This window comes from Passer domesticus, chromosome 3, assembly GCF_036417665.1.
Source record: "Passer domesticus isolate bPasDom1 chromosome 3, bPasDom1.hap1, whole genome shotgun sequence".
Classification (NCBI taxonomy): Eukaryota; Metazoa; Chordata; class Aves; order Passeriformes; family Passeridae; genus Passer; species Passer domesticus.
The window spans coordinates 24,100,458-24,120,491 of NC_087476.1; the positions used below are offsets into that span (position 1 = coordinate 24,100,458).

At 45.6% G+C, this 20,034-nt stretch overlaps 1 protein-coding gene and 3 long non-coding RNA genes across 7 annotated transcripts in view; 2 read left to right on the forward strand and 2 right to left on the reverse strand.

The window, feature by feature from the left end:
• ELOVL5 (ELOVL fatty acid elongase 5) overlaps window positions 1–7,025 on the reverse strand; it is a 39,193-nt gene extending 32,168 nt beyond the window's left edge. Inside the window, exon 1 of one of the 2 annotated variants that reach the window (XM_064412206.1) lies at window positions 6,937–7,025. The gene's annotated coding sequence lies outside the window, so the exon portion shown is untranslated. The remainder of the gene's footprint in view (window positions 1–6,936) is intronic. The other variant, XM_064412207.1, reaches the window with a different exon arrangement.
• Window positions 7,026–7,215: 190 nt separating this feature from the next.
• LOC135296180 (uncharacterized) lies at window positions 7,216–7,870 on the forward strand. The gene is made up of 2 exons (XR_010358228.1): window positions 7,216–7,337; window positions 7,603–7,870. It is a non-coding gene; the product is annotated as an uncharacterized LOC135296180 (long non-coding RNA).
• A 2,565-nt stretch (window positions 7,871–10,435) lies between these two features.
• Window positions 10,436–13,239, reverse strand: LOC135297965 (uncharacterized). Its single transcript, XR_010359910.1, has 3 exons — window positions 13,096–13,239; window positions 12,913–12,980; window positions 10,436–12,302 (listed from the first exon to the last, which is right to left on the reverse strand). It is a non-coding gene; the product is annotated as an uncharacterized LOC135297965 (long non-coding RNA).
• Window positions 13,240–17,721: 4,482 nt separating this feature from the next.
• Window positions 17,722–20,034, forward strand: part of LOC135296181 (uncharacterized) — a 28,631-nt gene continuing 26,318 nt past the window's right edge. For all 3 annotated transcript variants that reach the window (XR_010358231.1, XR_010358229.1, XR_010358230.1), the window contains exon 1: window positions 17,722–17,848. This is a non-coding gene — a long non-coding RNA (uncharacterized LOC135296181). The remainder of the gene's footprint in view (window positions 17,849–20,034) is intronic.

A 20,034-nucleotide genomic window follows, 5' to 3' on the forward strand; every position in this document is an offset into this window, starting at 1 on the left:
CTGCCCTGCAATCCACAGAAGCACGTACATAAAATGCAAGCACAACTTTCACTGTGTCCTTCAAAGCCAAATCCAGATTCTTTTGTGTGTGCCTTTCCCAACAGCGGCCCTTCCTCACGAGCACACGAGCAGCCATGTGAATGAACCCACCCCACAGGCGGTTTCCAGCAAGCACACAGGCCATGCACCCAAAGTAACACGACATTTGAACTTCAACATGCAAAAAGGTTTCTCAAGTTTCTTTTTCTAAAGGGCAGGATGATGTTAAACATTAAAGAATGTCATCCTCCTAACCCGTTAAAGGTTTAATTATTGTTATTTAAGTCAAAGGTTCTCCCTACTGTTTGGCAAGGAGAAGATTCTCAAAATTATGATTTGAAACACTAGTATTTTTTAAAGTAACCCAAGAGCAGGAAATATTCCTTCAGAAAAAGGTTAACCGAAGCTTTCTGATTCAATTATGTGCATAGAAATAGTGTATCTATGGGGAAGCCTACACAGATTAAGGTATAAAGGCCTATAGCTTCCCAAATCTTCATTGTCTCAAATGAATCCAAACCTGAGGACACAGGATCAGCTCAAGGACTAGACCTCTACTTTCAGACCACTATATTGACAACAATACAGTAGTGGCAAATGTAAGAGTGAATTTATTATATTAATTTCTAACAGCTGGTTTTAACTCAGCAGAGGAGCTGCTCCTCCACAAAGTTGTGGTCTGCTCCAAACCTTAACCATATGGTGTCTAAGGGAAGAAGGCACTTTCCCACAACTAGCACTTGCTAAGGGCTCTTCAGTCACCACAGGCACAGCAGAAATACTGATTTAACCTGAAATGCTTCCCAGCAAACTTTTAACAGAAAAAAGTGAGGGAGAAAAAAAAGAAAAATGACAAACTTGACTGCTTATGAATTAACTAGCTAAACATATGAGGTATATTTGGTTTAATAAACTAAACTACATTATTCTGCAAAATTAATACATGTTAGTTATTGTCTAACCCTGATAACATCCTTAAGATGACATCAACAAGAACTCCCACTGGAATACAGAAATTACCTGAAATCAAGACTACATCCTTTTTGAAATCAAGCACATGTTTTAAAGCAGAGAGGCTGAACATGTGCATAGGAAGAAAGCACTTACCCTGCAATCACTGCAAAGACAGCTGGCAAGAAGAGAAACAGTTTTCTCAAGGTCAAGAGGGAGAGGAGAGGAGCACTTCCAAGTGATAACAGAAGAACAGTCACTTTGCTCAAATCACTGACCCAGAGTCTCACAGAAGAGGGTTATGTAGGGATCAAAGTGCAGGGCGCAATTTGATAATGCAGGAAAAAAGGTTTATTCCATATTTGCTGTATTGCACAAGCAAATTTTATCTCCTGTAAATTCTAGGGCAACTCGGCATATTTAGTCACTGTCCAAACATATCAGTTGGCAGGCATATGTCTGATACAAAGTTTTGACATAGAGGTCAATTAAATACACACAACTTTAGCTTAAATACAAGTTCATGAAATGTCTGTATATTTCTACCTGCCCAGTATGCCATTGGTCATTAACAAAGCTATCATTAATGAAGCACAAACTCTACAGTTAATAAAGGTCTAATAAAGACATGAAAAATACCCAGTTGCAAGGGGATGCCAAGGCAAGCTCAACTCACAGAACTGAGCTCAGCTTAAGTAGGATGATTAATTTCTTCATGGAGAAGTGACAATTGCACTTAGCAGCATGCATTTTTTTGTAAAATCTCTACATCTGGTAAGGAGGTTTATTCCTGTTTCACGCAAGATGACTATTTCACCAAGAAAATTAAATAATTCTCCAATGCATCCAGTACAGCAGGAAAGCATTTTACCAACCACATACTTCAGACAAGTTTGCTCTTGTGCTCTTATTTGCCCTGTAAGATAATGTGTTCTAAATGCCAAAACACAAACAGAGAAACCAAGGCAATAAATTTCAGGAGATTAATTTCATTAAATAGGTATAAGGAAACCAAATGCATACACAGTCCACAGCAACTCTACAAGTTATTTCCGTAATAAGACTGAAGGCAGCATTTATTTGATTTGTCAATCAAAAAAATCAATTCATGTCACTGTTTGCATTATCCTCATCAAACAAAGATCTAACTGCTGTTCTGTTGGATGATGGGGACAGGCTTCAATGCCCTCAGAAACCCAGCTATAAATCACTTTTACCAATCAGCACTCAGGAAATGCAGGGATGCCAGCCTAAGCAATGCCCTCTTAACTGCATTGCTGCAACACCAAATTTAAACAGAATTAGAAAAGGTCACAGCAAAGCAATCTGACCTGGAAAAAAGTTTTTAAACAGACCAACTTCTACGTAATTCATTGATTATCCTTTTCATTTGTCCTTGTGTGTTCTTCCATTTAAGGGAAAAAACATTTTCAATGCTAGTGTGCACAAACTGCAGGAATCTCTGCATTTTTAACAAATTTAAGAATCACAAAACAAATTAGCAACTACATTACAAAGATTATTGCCAGTTTTTTGAAGTGTCTGGACGCACATGGACAAGTGTGCTCTGACTACCATGCAGAAAGCATCAATTTCTCCAGTCTACTATATAGCAAAACAGCTTTGAAAAGCTTATGTTGCAGCCTGGAAGAATGTAATTTTGTACACTGTAAAAACAGAAAAACAAAAGCATTACTGCAGAGCTGAAGCAAACAGCCCCCATGATATTCCTATGTCTAAACAGTTTTATAGATCTCACTCCCACACAACCAATTCACGACATGGTAATGACAGAAGGTAACAAAAGGGGATTGACATTAAGAAGACAACATGAATGAGCTGTTATGCAGGGGAGGTTATAGTAAACAGCATAATTACCTACACATGCCTTCTCACCCTAAAGGAAGAGCTGCCAAATCTAAGTGAAGCTTTTGTAGCTGTGAAGAGCCAACACTTTGCTTGTGATCCACTTTAAGACAGCACGAGTAAAACAACATGCCAAGAATAGGCAGAGATATTTGTGGCTCTTCTCTTCAGCAATGAAGGAGCATCCCTGCCTCTCCTAGTTCAAAGTCAGAGAACAAAACCTTCATGTCCTGAACAAAAAAAAAGACGAAACAAAGCCAAAAAACTTAAAACCAAACCACCAAGAGCCCATTCACTCCAAAGGACTTTCTCAGTCCAAAAGAACCTTCCTGGCATGAGTTGTCACCGGGAACAACTCCACACAGCACAGGCATTCTGGCTTCCTGCCCTTGTGGTGGGAACCCAGACCCTGAGAGCTAAGTCTCCTGCCATGTGGGCAGCAGGGTGACAGCTGCCATGGCACGGAGCCCACCCTCCCATCCAGCCACTCTCCACACCACCACACTGCTCCTGCCCTGGGGCAGGCAGCAGCGAGAATGAATGCTCGCTGGTGACATCCTTTCAGCACTAGGTCCAAGAGGGTCAGAGGGGACAACAGTACACACAGGCATGACACTGTTTTAACACGGCACTGTAGGCAACTGCTGTTTCTCTCCCAAATTTTTTCTCAGGTGGGATGCAGACAGCATTAACTGGGAGATTTGCTTTATCTGCCACCGAGTGAGGGTTGCTGAGACCACCAGAAGAAGGCAGATGACAAGTATTTTAACCTTGTGCTTTAACTGGGTGTCTTTTTTTCCCCCGAGCTCAGCAGAAACAGAAGCTTTTGATGTTGCAATGTTTACTGCCCCAAAAATGAGGAAGGTAAAGGAATGAGGTCAGCTCAGTACTTGAGAGCATTTAACCAATTAGCAACTGAATGTCCCTTACAAGGAACATGCTTGCAAAGGGGCAGCTCTGGATCACTTAGCGCTGGGCTCTCCATCTGTGGCTGCTGGACTTGAGCACCAGGTCAGCTTGAAATCCTAAAATACTGTCAATTCCACCATCATTCCCAAAAATCTGAATCTTCAAACGTATTTTCAAAATCTGCTCCTAGCAAGCTGCAAAAGAAAGTGCAATTAAAGGAACTGCCCAGAGGCCTGACGGATCTACAGTACTATTTCATATTTACTTTTTTTTTGTTCTGTTAACTTATCTTCTCTAAGTTAATTCCTCTTATAAACAACACAAAATGAAAGTCAGCAGGGAAAGAAGACATTAGACTAGAGAATTCAAAATATTTTATTTCAATTCTGGCTGTACTAAAGACAAGGAATGTAACAAGAAGAATTCATGCTGAGAAATTTAAGAACAACATCCACTTACTAAAAATACTGCAATAAGTAAACCCAGAGGCTGGTCAGACAGCACATAAACTAAGTATCATTAATGATGCTATATTTAAGTACCAAATATGTATGAGTTTTGATGAAAGATAGTCCATATGATCAGCTGCTGCTAGGTAAAAGGCACTACCTCACAAAGTGCATCTGTTTTTTAAAAAGCAGCATGAGGCACAGAGACCATCAGGCAGACCTTTGCCAGCTTGCAAGACAAAGCCACACTGCATATTCATTGCACTGCTGCTCTCCCAGGTTGCATTTGAATGCTAAAACACAGGAGACTTAAGTCAGAACACATGACAAATACATTTAGCTACTTACAAATAAAAGTCACAAAGAACAGCTTCCAGCATGCATTACATATGTTATGTGTGCTTTGTATGAAATTCAATAAAGTCAAGCAAAATTCTGGCTTCTCTTCTAGTGCTCTTGACCAATATCAGCTGGCAACAGCATCCCAGGGGCAAATCCAAGCGTAATTTCAGTAAACTCAGCACAGCGGTCCTTTTCATTTGCTCCTAAATTCACATAAGTTGGGAGGAGATCTCCAGCCAGCTGACCCCAGCTATCTGCAGGTATCACAAGTTTCAGGTAAAATCCTGCCAATGTGTGAAAGAACAGCTGCCTCCAGCCAGAGTACACACGTTGGCTACTTGCTGCTATGAAAGCAGCACCACAAATACATGAATACTCATATTAAAAATTCAAGCTTTTATTGCTAAACAGCATCAGATGATCATGTGTGCCACAGGCTGACTCTCCCCGACACAGCTTCAGCTGCTGATAGCAGCCGTGAGCCTGCACCAGGACTTATCTCTAGCTATGGAGTATTTTAACAGCAGAGGAAAACCTCTGGCTGTTAAAAGGAGCAAGAAGGGCTTAGAGTGAAATACATCGCAAAACTCCTCAGCGTTATTCACAAGTTGTTACTTAATACTGATGCAGTAGCACCATTAGCTCGCATCTACAAAAACTTCGCAGCCGCCAGCCCTGCAGCCAGCGGCGATAGCTTCAGCCCGCGGTGCCAGGGAGCTGCTCTGGCACAGATAACCTCAGCCTGGAAGCAACCTGGCCCAAAACTCCGGCGAAAGGCTGCGCCGCCACGGGAGACGCCTGCACGCTCATCCTCCTCCAGTTTCAGCTGCAGGGCGTGTTTCCATTTGCACAGAGCGGTTTTAGACACTTCCTGATGGGAAGCATCCCAACTGCAGCCATGCCCCTGCCTCGTTTTCCCTCGCCATCGCTAGGAGCCGGCCGAGCTCTTTGCTGGAGTTTTCTGTCACAGCGCAGAGAACTCGGCCATGGCACTGAATCCCACGGCATCAGAGAACACCCGAAGCGCTGAGAATACAAATGAGCCGTACGGGCACTGCCGTTCAGGGCGGCCGGGGCACGGAGCGGGCGGAGCGAGAACCGCCTCTGGCGTGCCAGCAGCCCTCCGTGCGGAGCGAGCCAGGTGCTGCTGCTCCTGCCCAGGTCCGCAAAACTGACCTTCTGTCGGCACACTCACAGCACAGACCGAAACCAGAAAGCGCTCTGGAGCGGGATCCTCAGAGGCTGCATCCCTGGGAGTCGGGGAAAGGAATGAGGGCAGAAAGGCAACAAACCCAGGCAGAGAAGGAGGAAACACACTGCCCACGACAGCACCTCACATAACCCCAGGCACTGCCTCTAATGCTGCTGGTGCCCGAGGGCTTCCAGGAGAGGAAGAGATAAAAGCAAAGCCATAAAGTTTTTAAGAAAGTCCCTGCACAGGCATCTGACACACTGACACATTTCTATCGTCTACCCTTCCTTTTCTGCACATTTCCTAAGGCGTTTACTCTTTAATCACCTAAGTTTTAAAACGGGCCCTTTCAGAAGCACTGCACATCTCCGGGGCGCTGGTTGAACTCGGCCTCTGCCCTGTCCCACACACGGACCCGCGAATTAGCGTGCCAGCGGCTCCAGCTCTAGACCAGTGAGGCGGTCAGGGGCGCTGGGCAAGAGCTCAGGGAAGAAGGAGAAGTAACAGCCTTCCCCTCCGCGGCCGCCGAGCCCTTCCGCCGACACCGCGCCTCTCCGCCGGGCTGCTCCCCGCCCGGCAGCAGCCGCCTCAGCGGGGCCGGGCGGCGGGATGCACACCCCACACACCCGCCACGGCGGAAAAACACGGATCAGGGTTTCTGTCCGGAGCCGCGGCAGCGCTCAGCCCGCCGCCAGCTCCCCGGGAAGGCAGCTACGGCCGAGGACGGGGCCGAGGCGCGGGGTCTCCTCCCTTCCTGCCCTTGTTATTTCACCCCACCCGTGCCCCGCACGGCGGAAAGCGCTGCCGCCGCCGCCCGGGATGCAGTATCCATGGCAATGCGGGATTGCATCATGCTCTTGACTAAACTGCACCGGGGAAAAGACGCTCCCGGCGAGAGCCCCGTCCCCTCCCTTCGCCGGCCGGCCTGCCCGCCACCGCCGGCCCCGTCCCCGGCCGCAGCCCCGCCGCTCCCTGCCGGGCACCGAGCCCCCCCCTCCGCTCCGCGCACGGCCAGCGCTGCCGCCGCACTTGTTGCGCGCCCCGCGGAGCGGCGCCCCCCGCCCGCCGTGCCCGCCGCCCCCCATGTCCTCCGCATCCCTCTCCGGGCCCGGGCGGCCGCGCCGCATCCCGTCCGCGGGCGGGGAGCCCCGGCGCTGCGCTCCCTCCCGGCCGCGGCCGCGGCCCTACCTGGCGGCGGCGGCGGCGCTGGGGGCGGCGGGCGGCACCGGCCGGTCTGTCCCGCTGCGAGCCGCGGGGCGGGGCCGAGGGGCGGGCGCGGGGCGGCGGGCCCCGCCCCCCCGCCGGCCGTGGGCTGACGGTGACGTCAGAGTGGTGCGGGGGGCTCACGGGCGGCGGCGGAGGGGCGCTATGACGTCACGGCGGCAGAGAGCCAATCGGGCGGCGGGGGCGGCTCGGGAGCGGCTCGTGCCGCCTGGGCGCGGGGCCGGCGCGTCCAACAGGTCCCGGCGGGAAGGGGAGCCGGGAGCGGGAAGGGGAGCGGGCCCTGAGGGCGCTCAGCCCGGCCATGGCAGCGGGGGGCCCCGTGAAAAACAATATGGGACCGTGTAATTAAAGACTCGCGTAATGAGGTGAGCCGCGGGCCTACATTAAAGGTTCCGGCCAGATGTAGTTGATGTTTCCTGTGTTTTGAAGTAACGGGCTTTGCAAGGTGACAGCATTTTTGAATGTAAGCTCTGGCTGCAGTTAAGTAGGTAGTATTTTTAACTCGGTCATATAATAAAACCGCTGGTTTTGTTGTGTAATTTACATGCATATGTTGAGCTGGTCCCCGCAGTGTCAGATGTCTGAGGAAGGAATCTCAAAGCTCCCTCCTTGGCTCCTTTCCAATGGCAGGGATGCTCCACAGAGGAAGAAAAGTTCTGTCCATGCTCTCCAGACTCTTCATTGCCTCCCTGAGGTCCTGACGGGGCAACAGTGAGGGTGCTCGATGTTCCTATGGCCACAGGAAGAAACCAGTTTGTTTCTTTCCCTCTCTCATGCATTACCTCGTGATGGAAGATGACCTTTTAATTTTTTATCCCTCCGTAAGAGTTTGTTCCATCTCTTTGTTAATTAAATGAAAATGCTACATAAATAAAGAGCAGCTTTGCTTTGCAAAGGAGAGGAGTCAAGCAGCAATTTGCATGGGGTTTATTCAAGATCAAGTATCTCCACTCTGTGGGAAGCAGTTAGCAATTACCACATTTGGTCACCACAATATAAAAAGGACATTAAGCCATCTGAGAGCAGTAAAAGGAGAGCCACAAGGATGTGAAGGGCCTTGAGGGGAAGCCATATGAGGAGTGGCTGAGGTCACTTGGTCTGTCCAGCCTGGAGGAGACTGAGGGGAGAGCTCACTGCACTTTTCAGCATTGTCAGGGGGGATGGTGGAGGAGCAGGCACTCATCTCTTCACTCTTGTGACCCGAGGCAGGACTTGAGGAAATGTCATGGAGCTGAGTCAGGGGAGGTGTAGGTTGGACATCACAGGAAGGTTCTTCACCCAGAGGGTGGCTGGGCACTGGAACAGCTCCCCAGGGCAGTGGTCACAGCACCAGCCTGACAGAGCTCAGGAAGCATTTGGACAATGCTCTCGGGCACATGGTGACGCTTGGGGTGCCCTGTGCAGGGTCAGGAGTTGGACTCTGATCCTGGGGAGTCCCTCTGATTCAGCATATACTCTGATTCTATTAGTACCATAATGCAGCGTTTCTTGGTGGGATCAGAAATTATGTTCCTTAAGCTTTTTCTGGAATAAGAAAAAATCTCTCACTTGAAGTAAGCATTGAGGCTATGCCACTGTTCTTTAATCTTATTTATTTTATTAGAGTAAGGTGTTAGGAATGGTATTTGATGGAGGGGTTTTTTCATCTTTTTTGTTTTAAAGATCAAATCTTTATTTCCCTGAAGGACCAAACCCTTGACTATGTTTTTTAACACTTAGGGAAAAAAAAGCCAAATCCTAGGAAAATCGGCACAACTGTCAGGTGAGCGTGTCTTTCAGAAGGCCCTTTGCCCAAGTTTGTGTTTTGGATGTTTTTGAGGCATCCCTTCCTATTTGTGAGAAATCAAGCCATCTTAATTGTATAAGGCACAAGTCCCATTTTTTCTCACTGGAGCGAAAATGTGCTGAGCTCACTGGAACATGACCAGCATTAGGTCTTTTCACATCTTTCACAGTTTATTTAAAGCACTTTTCAGTGTGCTTTAAATAAAATTCTTTCCCAACAGGCGTACACATTGTTTCCATGGTTTATTGATGAGAGATGATTGCACTGAGTGTTAGTTTCACAGCCAAAACAACTTTCTAAATCTGGAAGGTGCTTAAATAATTAAGACTCAATCTGGCTGTTTAAAAATAAAAAATAAGAACTTGAGATGCAGAAAGGGATGGAGTGGGGCGTAGAGAGTATAGCTGGGCAGTGAGCAGCACCCTGTGCAGGAAGGGGACGTGCTGCTTCCTGATCCCCACGCTGCATCCCACAGGCAGGGAAGCGTGCCCCAGGCCCACCAGAGGCTGGCATGTACCTGCTGTGCCTCCCTTCACCGTGGAGCTTGCTTTTCTTGTTTGGTGCTGAGGTTTTAATGAGACTCTGTAAGCCCAGGGTGCCACGTAAGTGGCACTGGAGAGGGACGACACAACAGCTGATGGAGGAAACGATGAGGCTGGGGGCTGAGATTTTGGTTTTGCCAGCCCAGCTCCAGTGTGAGACTCTCAGACTGCCAGCTGGTCTGCTGGTTCATCCCTCTCCAGGTCTGCTCAAAGTGCTCATGCTGTTACCAGTCAGAGAACAAGAGCAATGTTCCAGCATGGGAAATGTCATTTCAGAATTACCCATTTGGGAGAACTAAGCAAACAATGCCAAATGTTTTGGCACTAAATGTTTGGCATTTAATAAGGGGAGGAGGTGGCCAGTGTCATTCTGGTCTGCAGATGTACTGAGTCCCAACATCATCCTCATCTTCGTGGAGCCTCTGCAGGTTTGTGAGGAGTGAAAACATTACCATTGACCTCTCCATTGTGCACTGATGAAATTGCTGCTGGTATGTTTGCTCAGGAAGGGCTTCAGGGTTCAAAGAAGGGCAAATTAAACACTATTCAGGATTTAGACAGAAGGATTGCTAGGGCTTATGTAAAATAAGTTATACCTTGCATGTAACTTTAACCTGTATCTCATTGTATTGTACTTCTGCCTTTTGAGAGAGAAGAGGCAGGATCTGAGCACTGTGGAAAGCCAAGTCCTAGGTGACCCAGCCTAGGCAGCCGCAGCAGAGGTGACAAAGAGGCCTCAGCAGATAGGGCTGTCCTCACTTAATCAATGGTACACAAAGGGAAGAGGTTAAATAGATACCAGTGTTTGAGAGTGTGGGTAGGAAGAGAGCAGCTGGAACGTTTGGAAGTAGAGTGAAAAGTCAGTGAGAGCTGCAGCATTGAGAGGACAAAAGAGCTTGGAATGGAAGGCCCACCAGCATGGTATTTGAAATTAGCCTGGATAAAGGGTTAGAAGTGTGTGCTCCAGGGAATCAAGCCCAAATGGTCTTCTTTTGGGGGGTGAGTTACCAAATCTGTTTTCTTTTTTTTAGAAAAAAGATTGTTAGAAATCCTAGCTATGCCTATGTAGTAGTAGTTCATCATACACACTGTAATGAATAGGTCCTTGTTTTGATTAGAAACAAATTAATCCAGATTTTCCAGAAGTAAATTAACAAATTGATTAGAATAAATAACCATCATTTGCCACTCAGTCATCTTAACGGGATTTTTCAGTTCTGCCTGAGTTTGTCTTGGCATCCATCCAAACTGACTGTGGCAGCTCCATATTCTTTTATCAGCACAGTAAATGGGATGTGATTACTGTTCCTAGATCAAACACTGCACTAAAGGATCAGGCTTGAAACTGCAACATCTATTTCTTCTGAATATGGTGTTTTCTTCTGTTGTGCAGATGACAAATGCCTCATGCTGCGTGTACAGCTTTGTCTAACTTTTAAGTACTTGACTGTTGCAGAAAAAGCTTCCAAGCAAGTCTTTCTTCACAATTTTGTATCTTCAAGACTCACAAGCCAGTGACTGGATGAAGGTGCTGCTTTGAGATTCCAGCACAGAACTGGTGTGAACGCTCTCACTTTCTGTTCTGAGACATGATCACATTACAAACTGCTCTTAGCTTTTTGCAAAATTCTTACAGGCTAGAGTGGAAAAAAATTCTTGGCCCTGTGTTTATAATCCATTTTTGTGCATTTTACATTAACAGTGGTTACTATTCTGCATTTCCTCTTCCTCTTATGTCTCCCTGCAATGTGTGGTACTGTAGGCAAATAATTGAATGGGATTGAAGACCTGCACCAACTCACCAAATTTTTGGCATATTTTAAAACCAGATTTACTCCAAATAGTGTCCCATAAGACCAAAATATTTTGTATCTTGTAAAATAGGTCAAATAATTATGGAATTTTCTCTCTCACTGGTGTTAGCATGTTCTTCTTTCTCGTGCTCATAATTTCAGAGAGAAAATGTGATTGAAGTCCACCCTTGCCAATGCTGCCACAGCTTTAATTACCCCAAATTCAGAAAATAATACCCTTGCCACTACAAAACAGCTAATTTGCTCCTATGTCACTTCTGGGGCTGCTAATAGGAGACGCAGAAAGAATAACAAGGTGTTTCTGATGATCAAGTTCCAAAATGGGCATGAAGAAAGAGGTGAGTTAACCCAGAGTGACGCAGTGATTAACTCAGCTAACGCGAGGCTGGTGCCGTCTGTCCGCAGTCTGCCCCCTCTTTCACAGCCTCTGCAGAAGTGGAATTCTGTACTGGCTTGTTCATAGCCTGCACTCAAAGCACACTCTCTGTCTGGGGCAGGCCCACCTTAGCCCATCAGGGGTTTGCTGGTGGCTGCAGTGTGCCGGGGAGGGGCGCAGGGAGAGTCACCCCGCTGTGCCACTGCCACTGCCCCAACCCCAGAGAGCCCGTGAGCCCGGCCCTGCTCTCTCCTTCCCTGACTACTTTTGGGTATGCCCCTCAAAATTTGGGCACATCTACAGTGAAGAGTAGAAGCTCTTGAAGGGGAAAGTATATTTTCACTTCATACAGAAAGCAGCTTCTGCTGCAGGAAAGTGATTTTATATGAGCTAACACTAATGACAGTAGGGTGAAAAAAAAACAAACCTGCATTATTTTGCATTAGTAATTGGATGCCTTGCTCCTTGCCTGTTCCTGCTATGGTGTGTTTTTGTTGACTTGATGTACGGATTACAACGTCTAATCCTTCAAAACAAGGTGTGGTTTTCCAAAGAATCATAAATCCATCATTGTCCATTGCAGCCTGACAACAATTTTCTTCTTAATCTCAGAACTAGTGGGACTTGGATTTGGACCTGTCATATTACTCAGTATAAGGAGCTGGTAAGAGTGCAACACAATTTCCATGGAGAGTGTTAGGTGTTCTGATTTAGAGAATCAGTTAAGGGCAGCATTTGCACCCCTCTTCGTGCTCCATGCTGTCTATCCCTTTCTCTTTAACCACAACCAGTGTAAACTGTTTGAGATAATCCTGTTGTTGAGAAAACACACTGTCTTACTGCTTAAAGCAAACAGTGAATCATATTTTAAAAAAAGAGATGCGGGAAAGTATTTTTGTAAATGCTCTGGTTTGTCTGAATAGATGTAATGAATCTGAATCGTTGTCATTACGTGTTGGAATTTTTAAAGTATTAAATCTATTCAAACTTCTTTGTTGGTGGACCTCATGATGCCAACTCCTGATTGTCAGGATGGTTATTAAGTGATCATCGTCCTCATGTTTTTGAGTGCTCTGTTTCCCTACAGAGCACTCTGATCCTGATATAAGTCCTTTCCTCTTTCAGCTTTAAGTGTGCATAGAAAAATCTCTTGTGCATTTTGAGAAAACCATTATACCTGGACATTTGTCCTGAGTTAAAACTATTGTATACTATTTCCATAGGCTGTTTTATTGAAGTGTCACTATGTGTGCAGAGCAGTCTGCAGCCTGCCTTGCTGGCTGCTGGGTACTAAAGCCTCAGCACACAGCTCTGAGCCCTCCCCTGTCCATCTTCCCAGCAGAACCTGCAAATCCAATTTGCTGTCTCTGCTAAAGTGTTCAGCTATCCTTTCCCACTTTTAAGGATTATTCCAACTCTCACCTGGGAAGGCAGAACCTGCCTTTGCCCTGTGGTCATTGCAGCCTTCTTAGAACCTCCACTCATGCAGCCTGGGAAAAAGGAAGGCTGAAAATGTATTTTGCAGGCAGTTGGAAAAAAATGCCAAGATAAAAATTAAACATACAAAATAACTGGTGTTTTGGGTTTTTTCCCATTCTCACTCACCATCTTCAGAGAGCCCTGTGGAGATGTGCAGCTGAAGAGTGAGCCTCTCACAGCAGTCAGTGGCTGCTGTTGATGTTTCTAGCCCTGCTGCTGACCTGAGGAGAACTGTGATGGGGCCCTGGGGGGCTCCTCAGCTGTAAGCTATCAGCAGCAACCTGCCAGTTATTGGGAGTGATACAGCAACCAATCCAGGTCAGGTTTTGTGTGGGAGGTATTTTAACATAACCCTACTTCTTGTCAGATGAAAAGTATTTTGGCTTTTCTTGAGATGGATGGGTGGTTTGGTTTTTATTCTCCTAGGAATAAAATTTTTTCCCAGCTGTGAACAATACAAGATATGGGTAGATAATGAGATAAAAAATAGTGGATATTCCTCTCTTCTCTTGTTTTGACCACTCACACTGTAAACTCGGGGCTGGGACTCTTTCCCACTATGTTCCAGCATAGTACACTTCAGACACTTACATGGGAGAAGGGGACAGAAATGTCACATCCCCTGGAGCAATTTAGATAATGACCCAAGGAGCTCTAGGGGAAGACTGGGTACACTCCTGGTCTCTATCCAGAGCAGCTTCATGGGCTCATCATGAGGTTGTAAGTAGGCAAAAGTCTCAGAGATGGGTGAATCCATTCCCTCACCCGTAGGCAGACTGAGATTTTCCTCTGCATAGCCAAAGGTGCTGAACTATTCCTGCTGTGCAAGGGCAGCAGCCAAAAGAACATCCCCAGCCCCACAGATCATCACGTCCCAAGTGTGTAGGTTGAGACTGTGCCTGCCAACCAAAGCCATGTTAAAGTCCACAGAAGGTCATGATGGGGTCCTGGGAAAGAAGAGTTCTTGCTTTGAGCTGCAGTCTCTGGGGACTGGTCTTCAAAGAAGCAAGCCTGATTTACACTTTTGAAAAAAAATTATATTTAAAACAATGCTCTGGTCAGTCTCATTGGTTTCTTGCGTTTTGCCTTCCTCACAACTCTTTTTAAACAAAGTGTCTAGTTACTTCAGCATGAAAATAGTATTTAAAATACTTGGGTTTGCTTCCAAAACTTTTTTTTATGCTGCTGAGGTGACATTTCTCCAGACTTGTCTTTTAGGTATAAATACATTTGAGCTTACAGTCCTGTATTTTAGGTTTTTGCTTTTTTTCATTGAGACTTACACCTATTCTGATGACACCTAACATTTCTTCTGTGCCTCTGGTACATAATTTGGTCTATAGTCTTCTTTACAAATTCCTGCTTTCATAATTTATTGCATTTTTAGCATTTTCAAGCTGCAGTCTGCTAAAACCTGTTTATTTGTCTGCTGTAATTTTTGTTTCCAATCCTGTGACACAAATTTTCATTTCAGTACTTGAGCAGCAATATCTGACTAGCAATTATTATGGTTTCTTGTGTTTATTGGTCTGTTTGAAAAGGAGGATGGCATGATTACACTATTGTCAGAATCACATAGTGACCTTTCACATCCATATCCATCCTACATAGCTTCATGGCACTGATGATGTGATGGATGTGGGTCATGTTGACTGCTCCCCTGAGTAGAAGGTTAATGCATCCACATCTCTAAGCAGCCATCTTTATGAAAGTATTGGAATTATGAGATCCAGTCCTTGTTTTTGGTCTGTCCTTATTTCTCCCACATAACTCCATTTTAAATGAGGCAAGTCCTGCTTTTTGAGTCCCACCACAGTTTTGTCTCTTGCATTTAAGGTTTATCTTTTCCATGATTTCTGTGACAAAGTATTTTGTTTCTGAACTTGATCTCATTTTCTGCTTCAGCTGTATCACCATCTAATTGTTGTACTCTTATGATTTGATACCTTTAAATACCAAATTTGTATCTAATCAAATTTAGAGGCATTCTGTGTTCTTGTAATTGTGTTTTTCTCATTTAAAAGGAAGTGCTTTAGTATAGTTGGACTAAAGGCTGCTTTCATTTTATTGTTGGAGTAATTTTATTCACTGAATTATTCTAAAATTGAAAGTTGCTGTGGCTTGTTCAGTGCTGCCCCCGGCCTCTGCATGGGAATGGCTGTTGCGGGATATCCCTGGACCCTTTCATCTTCAGGATGGCTTTTCTGTGTCAGGACAAAACAGCTGGAACTCAGAAATGCCAGGTTACTGGTCTTAAATGAATCACCTCATCAAGCCACAGAACTAAGTTGTTTGTGCTCTTACCTTCTGTTGGAAATGAGAAATGAAGCGCATGAGTCTAAACCTTTGCAGATCAAAGGTACCATGCTATGCTTTTGCTGAGGACTGAGAGCTTTTAGCTCCTGCTCCTGCTCAGGCACTTGGTCAGCTGCAGGCACCTGAGTCCTTAGGTGTATTTTAACAAGAGCTACAGTAGTTCAGTGTCTGCTGAGGACACTTACTGCTGCTACCAGCTCTCCTCGGCACCACCAACTCTTCTAGATATGTATATGAGAGAGCCTCTGTTCTCATAATCATAGTATCACTACCAACATGCTAAAATTAGACAAGTTAAAAATTGTCTGAGCTGAAATGCACTCAACTCCAGATGCAATTATCACTGAGAAAAACTGCTTTGAGGCTTTAGCTCCAGATGGGTGACATCCTGACACCCTCCTCACCTTTCACTTGAATGGAGCTTTTTGCATGGGCTTAACATACATGGATAGTCTTTGTAAACAGCTCTTCTTGTCTTTTTATTGTATATCAGTAGAAGCATTAGAGGCTCAATGGAGTGTGTTTTTTACATAATTCCTTTATGCCACCTGCCAGACAGGGGGTTGCTATTTTATTACAATAGTTTCTCATTTAACTATGTGGATTTTCTTTGTAGGGTGCTGCATAAAACATCCTCTGAAACTTGGAAGAATAATAAGTTCACTGCTTTATTCTGTGCGAGGTGTCCATGCTCCTTGTTTCTTATCTCTTGCAGATAGTGGGTGTGAGCCCCGCACAGCATGGACAAGACATTCTACCTTGGAACTGCTGCCAAGTTCAATGAACTGCCAGCTTTGATGTGTCCTGCTTTTTTCAACCTACTTTTGTGAGGAAAAGAAAGCATCACTGAGTCTATTTGCTTTTTTCCTATAACCGCTCCTCATATCATTTTGACAAGGTAGTTGCCTTGTTACATCCCTTGTATGGATCATTGATCGTGTCACTTTTTATAATCATTGCATTTTTGTTCCAGCCCAGCAGTGAGAGCACTGTCAGCAGAGAAAAGGTAGTGCAGAGCTCAGACTTCTGCCCTGTTCTCACGAATGCAGTAGCAGGAGATTCATCATCAGAGGCTCTCATCAGAAACCCCCATTCTTCACATAGTTTGGAGCTCTTGGCAGACTTTCTGCTTCCACCCACACTGTAAAGACTTGTCTAATAATGCCAACAGCGTGAAGCCCATTAAGATCAGAATGGCAGAATAACTGAGTCCAGCTCTGCCTTTTATAGTGGAGAGTTGTCTTTTTTAAAGGAAGGTAGAAAAGTGTTTCAGCTCATAGAGCTGACAGATTTCTGACACTGAAGCAGCAATGTATGTTTGCCCCATGAGTGCCTGGATGCCAGGGTGGGTTGAGGCAGCACATCTCTTCCTCAACTGTGTGTTGTGCCTGCTGCAGAGAGGTCCTGCCCCATCCACAAGGAGCTCTGTGGGATGTGACCTGTGGGCAAGACTACTTACCACCCCTCCTGCTTCAAACACATAGCTTTGTTATACTTGGATTCTGTGTTTTATTTCAAGGTGCTTGCTGTTCCCCTGCCCTTTCCTCAACCCTAGCCTCTGCCAGATTGACTTAAAAGCTGCAGTCATCTGATTTCTTCTGGAACATTGCTCTGACAAGGAGGCTTAGCGTTCCCAGCGCTGCGGCTTTAAAGGATGACTGTCCCCAGGGGTGGCAGGATGGGCCACACAGGCACTGAGGGGCTTTGACCTCCACTCTGTGTGTATTAGCACCACAGACCAGTGCCTCTGTTTAATACAGTTATCAGTGTTTCTTACTGCACCATTGTACTCTACAGTATGTAGAATTGATTTGACATGAATCAGCAGGGGAAGCTTGCAAATCCCAAATGAATGATGGGCAATGTTGGCTTTATAAAATACTCATCCCTAGTTGATGCTTGCAGCACAACATTGCACACCTAATTGCCCACATGTAGAACTGTGTCAGCAACCTGCCTGGGTAGGGTGCAGTAAACTAACATAGCTAAGGTGTGATGGGTTTCTTTTTTTCAAAGAGGGAAAGATCTGGTTTACATTTGTACAGAACCAAGATCCAGCTTCTTAAACTCAAATTGCCATTGATTCTAACAGCAGAAGGAACGAGCCTCATATTGATTTTAGACAACAACTAAAAATTGGATTTTGTGTGGCAAACTGTTCTTGGATCATGAATAATTACTTCACTTTGGGTAAAAGCTATTTAAAACCCCCATAGTTATCATATTTCCTTTTAAATGCTATTTTATCTGAAAAAACCCTCCATCTCTTGTGAAGAGGAAAAAACCCAAATTCTGTACTCAGTTCCGTTTTGTCTGCCAGACAACATTCTGCATTCTGAGGAAGCTGTAGGCGGAGGAGTGTCCTTGCAGGCTCTGGGAAGGAGCTGGGAGCGGGGTGCCGTGGCTCTGTGCCTCAGGCTGGATCGGGGGATCGCCTCAGGGAGCAGCTCCCGCCGCGGTGACTCAGGTGCCGGCTCCGGCCCAGCCCTTGCCGGGAAGCTCCTGTTTTATTTTCCGCAGTCAGCTCTGCCTCGGGATGTGCTGCTGCGGGCCACTCCCTGAGGTACTTCAAGGCACGGGTTGGTTTTTTTTTTGTTGCGAGGCCGAGGAGCCGTGGCTAAAGGCATGAACAGGTTGTGCTTGTGATTCATGCTCACTGCTCTTCTGGGAGTGCCTGGGGAGGTGCCCGAGGGGCAGCTTGAGGTGCCGGTAACATCCCAGCAGATGTGCAGGGACAATTATTTACGACATTCCCTCTTCACATTGCCTTAGCCTTAGCTGAGGTGCACATGTGCCCTGCCCTGGCCAGGGGCAAGTGGCCCAGGCCACAGCAAGCATCTCTGGGGAGCGTGAGATGGGAAGGCGGCACAGAGCTCGCAGAACCGACAGCAGGGGTGAAGTCCTGAGCATGGCTTTGAAAAGGAAGATAAGGACTGTGGAGGAGGTGTTTTGTGTCTTAGGAGACTTCTTCAGCAGATCTGGAGCTTAAGGGAGAAAATCAGTTGGCATTATTTGGAGCCCTCTCTCTGGGCATGTATTGTACAGTAGGTATCATTTCCAGAAGCTTTGCTTGGTGAGACACCTACAAGTACCTTTTTATGTTTGGATGGTTCATATTTTTGTTAAAATTTGAATTTAATTATTTAAATTCTAGCAAACAGATGGATGTGGCTGTCATGCTGCCATGCCTGGCACAGCATCTCAGCCTGCACCACTATGGAGACTTGTGCTTACCTGTCAGGAAGGATAGTGGGCTGGGGCTGAATGGACATGAGCTGAACAGAAGTTCGGGACCTAAATTGCTTCCAATCTCATCCAGTACCTTTATCTGTTGGTCTTGCCCATTTGCAGGCCAGTTTTGAGTTAGTAACACAAACCTCTGCTTGGCATTTTCTCCCCCCACTGACTGTCCACTGGCTGATGTTTCTTCCAGTCTGTCAGTCTGTGCTCTTCTAACCATGACTATAGAGTGCACCCTTACAGCCAGCATGGGGATGTTTGGGCCTTGTTCACCAGAGAAACACAGAAGTCTCTTGCTTCATACTGTATTTGCTTGGTCACATTGTCATCTTAAATCCTGTGGTTAGGACCAAAGTTCCTCCATCAGACCATGTTTCATTCCTCAGATAAATTCAGATCAGAAAAGCATTCACTCATTGCATATACTATTTTTTTTCAATACCAGCATTGCTGGCATCTGTGTTCAGGTACTTTCAGAACATCCTTTTTTTCTTCTAAAAATATATACTTCCTTCCTGTACCTCCCTCCTTCTTATATGATATAGTATCACCAAAGTCACAAATATTTATGGTGTTGGTTGTTCAGTTTAGTTAACTGAGAAAAAGAATAAAAAAATAAGATAATAAAGTAAAACTGAAAGCTAGTAGAACACTGGTGAGAAAACAAAAGGAAGTTATCCTAAGGGCAGAGCTGAGGAGCAGAAAGAAATCAGGTGAAGTTTGAAGAGATGCTAATGAGGAAATGCTGCCTGGGAAAAAATATAGCATTTTGAACAGCCCAAATAAACTGTAGAACTATAAAGAATACATCCATTAATATAAAATCTATTGTAACATTCTCTTTTTTTAAATACCAGTGGCAAAACCCAGAACCATATCTTATTTTAAAACAGCAACAGAATCTGTACGCTTCACTTTCTTGGAAATATTTGCTAGCACCAGCAGTCCAACCAGCTGCAGGTAAACCATCTCCCTGGCTTTGCCAATTACCTGAACCTTCCTCCTGCTAAAGAAAGGCAGAAAACCAGAGGGGGGAAAATGCCAGGGGCTGTCAGCACTTCTGCTCAGCTCTCCAGCTGGTCATTGTGGAAAGGGCAAATGGCAGGAGAACCGCTCAGCAAGTGGGAAACAGCACCCTGTGCTCCAAGCCCAGCAGCAGCTCATCAGCCCTCATCGTTACTGATCCCTGGTGCCTTTTTTGTACAGTGCTAATAATCATCTTCGCTGTTTTCCAACTCACATGTCTGCCTTCTACCTGTTGAAATTATCTTCAACAGTTTGAGCTAGGTTTGGTGTTTTTCTGCATGTCCTAGGAGTGCTAGGCTGATGTGTCTGCACCATGTCCCTACTGCAGCTTCTGACTGAAGGCATGTAGGTGATGCCCTTCTCTCTCTATCTCTGCCACTTTTTCATGTCTTAGAGCAAGGTGCTTAATAATTTTGCTGGGTTTCAGATCACGCAACTGGCAATTGCTTTCAAGGTCTAAAATATGGCCCTAGCCTTATTAAC